A 7,272-nucleotide genomic window follows, 5' to 3' on the forward strand; every position below is an offset into this window, starting at 1 on the left:
TCCCATGCTCCACCAATCATGCAAAAGAAGTAATTAAAATTTTACTAAAAGAGATGATTCCTCGATTTGGGATTCCTGAAGGTATATCCTCAGATAATGGGCCTCCTTTTATTTCAGAGGTGGTTCAAGGAACATCCAAATTTTTACAGATGAAATGGGAATTACACACTCCATGGAGACCCCAGTCTAGCGGTAAGGTAGAAAGAATGAACCAAACACTTAAAAGACATATTTCAAAACTGTGTCAGGAAACCCATCTTAAATGGGTATTACCAATGGCCTTGATGAGACTAAGAATAACCCCAAGAATAAAAGAGGGAGTATGCCCTTTTGAAATACTTTACGGGAAACCTTACCCAATTAATGAAATAGGGGGACAAAGTGATCAAATGCATGTAAGAGGGGAAGAAGTGTTGAGAGAGTATTTATTGTCTTTGTCTCGGGTACTAACATCTTTACATAGGTACCTTAATCAACGTACCTCCCTTCCATTGGATTCCCCTGCGCATGACTTCAAGCCTGGGGATCTGGTTTATATTCAGACATGGAAAGAAGAACCACTAAGAGAAAAGTGGAAAGGACCTTACCTGGTGCTTCTGACAACTCATACTGCAGTAAAGGTGGAGGGACTAAGTTCCTGGACCCACTATTCCCGAATACAGAAGGCACCTTTGAATGATTCGTGGACTGCTGCCCCCAGAAGGTATATTTCAAGATAAGAATACAGAAGTTACAAAAGTGATGAATTGCACTTGTGTTCTAGTTAGATTCCCAGGGGCCAAACATCCGGTTTGGCAAGCCAGCACAAACTCACACACACACACACAAACACTCTTCAGTAGCAAGCAGTTTATTAGGAGATACTTACAAACAGACCGACCCGATGGTAATCTCGAGAAGGACCGCTCCAATGCTTGTCCCGATCATCTGCATGATGAGAGAGTCGGCAGGCACAATCTTTTCGGGTGTCCCCGAGGAGGCAACGTGGTCCTCTGTTGTGTAGCAGCCTCAGTGCAGCTGTGCACCCCACTGACTGAGGCCATGCAGCGGCCGCCGCGGCCCCTTAAATAGCAGCTGCGCCGCCCGCCGCGCCTTGTCCTGAGCTGCGGAGCATCGTCCCGGCCGGCTCGCGGCAGCAGTGGTGCCGGTGCAGTCCCGCCTGTAGCCCGCGCTCCGTGGCGGCCTGCGGGGCAGCGGTAGCGGTTCTCCCCTCTTGGCTTTGTCTGCAGCGCGGCACTTCCCTGCCCTTCCAGGGCCGTCATGTTTGAGATCAGGAAGATCTGCTGCATCGGCGCCGGCTACGTCGGGGGGCCGACGTGCAGCGTTATTGTGCAGATGTGCCCCGGCATGCAGGTCACCGTCGTTGACATCAACGAGGTGAGAATCAATGCCTGGAATTCGGACACACTTCCGATTTACGAGCCAGGGTTAAAAGAAGTGGTAGAATCCTGTTGAGGAAGAAATCTCTTCTTTTCTACCAGTATTGATGATGCCATTAGAGAAGCCGATCTTGTATTTATTTCTGTTAACACTCCAACAAAGACTTACGGGATGGGTAAAGGGCGGGTGGCTGATCTGAAATACATTGAAGCATGTGCTAGAAGGATTGTACAAAACTCAAATGGCTATAAAATTGTCACTGAGAAGAGCACAGTTCCAGTACGTGCTGCAGAGAGCATTTGTCGAATATTTGATGCTAATACTAAGCCAAATTTGGATTTGCAGGTGTTGTCCAATCCAGAGTTCCTTGCGGAAGGGACAGCGATCAAGGACCTGAAGAACCCAGACGGAGTGCTTATTGGTGGAGATGATTCTCCAGAGGGACAGAAAGCGGTCCGTGCTCTGTGCACTGTCTATGAGCACTGAGTACCCAAAGAAAAAATTCTCACAACCAATACCTGATCGTCAGAGCTTTCTAAACTGGAAGCTAATGCTTTTCTTGCCCAACGAATCAGCAGCATTAACTCAATCAGTGCTCTGTGTGAAGCTACAGGAGCAGATGTTGAAGAAGTGGCAAGAGCTATTGGAACAGACCAAAGAATTGGAAATAAATTTCTCAAAGCCAGTGTTGGGTTTGGAGGTAGCTGTTTTCAGAAGGATGTTTTGAATTTAGTGTATCATCTTTGTGAGGCATTGAACTTACCTGAAGTAGCCCGCTATTGGCAACAGGTAATAGACATGAATGACTATCAGAGAAGAAGATTTGCTTCTCGTATTATTGACAGCTTGTTCAATACTGTCACTGGTAAGAAGATTGCTATTTTAGGGTTTGCATTCAAAAAGGATACTGGAGACACAAGAGAGTCTTCCAGTATCTACATTAGCAAGTATTTAATGGATGAAGGAGCAAAACTCCATATTTATGATCCTAAAGTACCTAAAGAACAAATCATCTTGGATCTTTCACATCCTGGTGTCTCAGAAGATAATCAAGTGTCTCGACTGGTTACTGTAAGTAAAGATCCATATGAAGCCTGTGATGGAGCTCATGCCCTTGTAATCTGCACTGAATGGGACATGTTTAAGGAACTAGATTATGAGCATATTCACAAGAAGATGCTGAAGCCTGCATTCATTTTTGATGGCAGGAGAGTTCTTGATGATCTTCATAATGAGCTACAAGTCATTGGTTTCCAGATTGAAACAATTGGGAAGAAGGTGTCAGCCAAAAGAATCCCTTTTGTTGATTCTTGTGAAATTCCTAAGTTCAGTCTGCAGGACCCTCCTGTAAAAAAACGGAGAGTGTAACTCTTAGTAGGTACTGAGGAATTTCTGTGAACCTTCTTAGTGATATTAACTGTAAGCCTATGCTTTTTTTAAGGAAATATTTTTTCATAAACTGAAAACCATTTTTACACTAGAAATGGTACACAGTGTTTTGCTGTTTTGGGTATACCGAAAGTGATAAAGACTGATAATGGTTCTAGTTATATAGCTCATTCTACTCGTCGTTTTCTTCAGCAATGGGGGGTGAGGCACCTCACTGGTGTACCTGGAAATTCGACTGGACAGGCCATTATTGAAAGAGCACGTAAGACATTGAAACAACAATTACACCGTTTCGGCATTATCTGTCCTTAATTGGTTGAACATCCGTAGTGATTTGCGAGAACCTCCAATATTGCGACATTTACGACAAAGGGCTGAAGAATCACAAGAAAGACCTCTGGTGAAATGGTTTCGTGTACAAAGAAATGAATGGGAAGGCCCAGTTAAATTACTAACATGGGGTAGGGGCTATGTTTGTGTTTTGACAGATATCAGTCCTCGGTGGATACCTTTGGAATGGGTGAAACCTTGGAAGGAGCCTCTCAGACAGCACGAGCAGCAAGAGAATGGACCATAATAATAGTAATATGTGTGTTTGTACATGTTCAAAAAACAGCTACTCTCCCCTTTGAAATGGTGCAAACACAGCAGAGACCAAATATGTGGGTCACATGGGCGAGAACGGTAGGAGTGACTGATTTTTGTTTATCTCTTTCACAAGCTGGTAGTCCGTTTCGGACTTGTCTCATGGGCTTGCCTTATTTCAATCTATCTGATTTTTCTAATTGGACCTCCCTTAGTGGTATCGATGACTCTGTTATACAGTGTCAAGCCGAAAGTCAACAGTGGGGTGTTTCTTCTACAGCACAAGCCTTAGTAATTAAACATCTTACGAAAAAGATGCTGCCCCCTCAGGAACTTGATCTATTAGGATCTAATGATTCGTTTGGATGTGTAACATTTTCTGCTGCCTCTGGGGCAGGGGAAGATACAAATGTGTCTCCCTCTAAATCAGTCAATGAAACGCAGTATTGTAATGCTAGTAACCCACAGGTTCCTTATAATCGTACCTCGCCCTATGCATTACCTCCCGGTTATTTTTTAATCTGTGGAAATCGTACATGGGCAGGAATTCCAGCTTTGCTTTTTGGAGGTCCTTGTTATTTAGGGAAATTAACCTTTTTAATGCCCCAGAGACAACACTTGCAATATATAGTTGAAGCTTTAAAAGGATCTAACACAACATTCCCCCATAAAGTGAAAAGGGCTGTTTTAGATGCAAATTGTAGTGATACAGTATCCCTGTGGGGGCCTGCCCTGAATATAATAAGCTCGATATTTGTACCCCAACTTACTGCTGTACATAATGCCAAAACAATTTATGCCTTAACATGTTGGGCAGGGAAACAAGTAAATTTAACATTGAAAATTTTGTACGACTTGGCCGTCGATTTAGATAGTGTTCAAAAAGCTACTTTACAGAATCGAGCAGCCATTGATTTCTTGTTGTTAATGCATGGAAATGGGTGTGAAGACTTTGAGGGTATGTGTTGTTTTAACTTGTCTGATCATGCAAAATCAATTCAAAAACAGTTACAAGAATTGCGGGATAATACGGGAAAACTGCATTTGGAGGATGGTTTAGATGAATGGTTACAATAATTGGGGCTTCAAGGATGGTGGAAGACATTGATAAAATATTTGTTCATTGGTATAATAGTGTTCCTGGTATTTCTTGCTGTATTTCCATGTATGATACAAGGCATGTCAGGACTTCTAAATAGTATGATCGAGGCGGCCTTAAAATCAAGAAAGGGGGGAGGTGTGGGATTTGCTTGTCTCAAGTAAAACAGGAGAATTGTGGTATAACAACAGATGTGATGGAAATACACAAGTATGAGAATTTCTGGTGACCTTCTTGCGAAACCAAAACAAGATGTGAAACAGGACATGGAGGAGTTCTCTGGAAGGATAAGCGGCTTTTGATTTGTTTTAGTGGACTTCTTAATGAGCTCCCATTGTACTCTTCCTGGATTCTTGCCAAATATGCTGTTATATGCTCTCACATGATCTACAAAGACTCTGCAGCTTGATTGCAGCTTATAAGTACGACCGATGGCACAATAAAGAAAGACATTCTTTAGCATTCACATTGAATGTGTGGTGATGTCTCATTTTCTTCGCAACATCAGCCCTAGTCCTGGGGGTGCAGCTGGCAAGCGGCAGCATCACCCCACTGCTGAGATGCCTCCCTCCCATCTGACCACAGTCCCTTTCCTGTGGGGGGTAACAGGAGCGCAGAGGAGACACATCCCGTGACTCTGATGGCAGATCAACAATAGCACCCGTCTCTTCCTTTGGCTCAAGACCAACTTGGAAGGTTTTCTGCCTGGAGCTTTCCAGGTACAGCAGTGTCTTCCCTGCGCTGGGGAGTAGCTTGCCAGCTGGCACAGAGCAGGCTCTGGCACTGCCACCACCACCCCTGCCCGATGCATCCCGACCAGCTCCCTGCAACCTCATCTGCCTGCTCTCAGCACGCAACGAGCCATGAGTCTGTGTCCCCCCTGCCTGCTCCCGGCATGGCAGCCATCTCCCCACGGGCACTGCCACTGGGTGCTGTTGGTAGTGTTTGTTCTTGCCTGCTGTCTATGTGCAGACCCTCGATTTTTCTCACTAGTTTGAATATGTTTTTTTTTTCTTAATCCATGCTGGAAATCTGCACTCCTCTACAGAGGCTGACCAAGCTACCCCTAGGTAGAACAACAGAAGAGGAAGGAGAAGATATATGATGGGTGCTTACATTGTTTTCACTTGCTTTTGGGCCTTGGATCGTCGTTGTGATCCTTTCCAGGAATTTAAAAATGAGTCAGAAGGAGCCTTCTTCAGTCTTTTGGAGATTGGCTGTAACCTCCCAAGGACAACATGCATATCCCATCACAGGGAATAACTTCAAAGAATAATCACAACAAAATAGCCCTCAGCAGATCCCCAGTCTGTGCGGACTCACCACAAACCGATCCCATTGCCCTCCCCACTTGCCACGCTGATTAAGGCTGCTGAGGTCTGGCTGTTCCACTGCATTCCAGTTCCCTCCATGCACTGCTGCCCGCCCACCTGCCCCAGGGACACAGGGAACCCCCTTTACCTGCAGTGCGGTTGAAGGCTTCTCCTGGCTCTGGGTGATGTCCTGGGCCCAGCAGCAAACCGGGTCCAAAGTGGGGGCTGTCGGTGGTGTGGTGTCGATGGCAATCGACAGGGGCGAGCAGGCCTGTGGCTCTGGGCTCCTTGCCCACTCCAGCATGGGCTGTGGACTCCTGGCAGGACTTGGCAAAGCAGGTGGCCTGTGGTGCGTTGTCATATCCCTCGTCTTCCAAGCAAATCTCTGGCAGGACCAATCAGAATTAACACTTTTATTTACCCCTGCACTCTATAGGGACAAGACAAGCATCCAGTAGCCTGCACGTAACATCCTCCTTCCCACTGGCGTCTGGGGAAGTCTCCTCTACTCCTGACTTTCGTAAACACTTGCATGGGGACATTCATCCTTGGGATGCTGATGTGCTGCTTGCCTCTGGGTGAGATGGAAGTGAAACCCCCCCTTCATGTTAGCTACTGACCTCTGCCCATAGGGAAGACTCTACAAAAACCTGCTCACCAATCAACACCCACTCCAAAAATACCCTGATACTGCCCAATCCTTTGCTCCAGAAGTGGGTCCAGACCTATCAGAAAGCCCCATCTTCCAACAACACCCTGTACCGTGGCTCCCACCCCACACAGCTCGGATCACTCGTCTGTGATCCCCCCACCCAGGGCTTGTGGGGCCTCCCTTCCCTCCACTCCCCAAGCCCTTCCTTGGTTGCAGCAGGGAACCCGCTGTCCCAATGCCTTGCCCCCAGCATGCTACTCTTATGCAGGCAGGATGTCAATTCAGTGAGCGGCAGCTCAATGCCCCACAGGTGCCCCCAGGGCCACCATCGCTGCAGACACAAGCTCTGGGAGGCTGCACACCCAAGCTCTGCTTGCCAGGAGAGCAGCCCAGAGCTGAGAACATGGAGGGCTGCGAGGGGCGCTTACATTCTTCACATTGGGTTTGTGGAGTGGGAGCCACATCCTGCCTGGCTCCAGAGTCTGCCAGATTAGAAATTGTCAGGTCAGTGGCTCAGAAGGAGCCTTTTATGACACTTTCAGAGAAGGAAAAAGAATTATAGTCCCGGCACACAGGGAAGCTGGAAATAAACCTGTGCATTGCCCCAAAGCACTGAGTAGGCTTTAACCCTGAAACACCCTCATTTCACCCACTCCTTTGCTCCAGACGTGGCAACCTGACTTAATCCTCCCCTTAGCTCCAGAAGTGGGGAGAAACCCACCAGTTACCCCCATTTTCCGCAGAGCCCAGCACTGATGCTCCCACCCCAGCTGGCCAGCTAGCATGGGCTCTCGACTCTCCCCTCTGTGGTCTGCCGAGTGCCCAAAGCTGCCCATCTCCCCACTCCCCCAGCC

The 7,272-nt window shown here is 46.9% G+C and overlaps 1 pseudogene; it reads left to right on the top strand.

Annotated features, from left to right (window-relative positions):
• The first annotated feature begins 1,260 nt into the window (after nt 1-1,260).
• On the top strand, nt 1,261-2,748 carry LOC134149770 (UDP-glucose 6-dehydrogenase-like; annotated as a pseudogene).
• The last annotated feature ends 4,524 nt before the right edge of the window (nt 2,749-7,272 follow it).

The sequence above is a fragment of the Rhea pennata genome, chromosome 21 (genome assembly GCF_028389875.1).
Source record: "Rhea pennata isolate bPtePen1 chromosome 21, bPtePen1.pri, whole genome shotgun sequence".
NCBI lineage: Eukaryota > Metazoa > Chordata > Aves > Rheiformes > Rheidae > Rhea > Rhea pennata.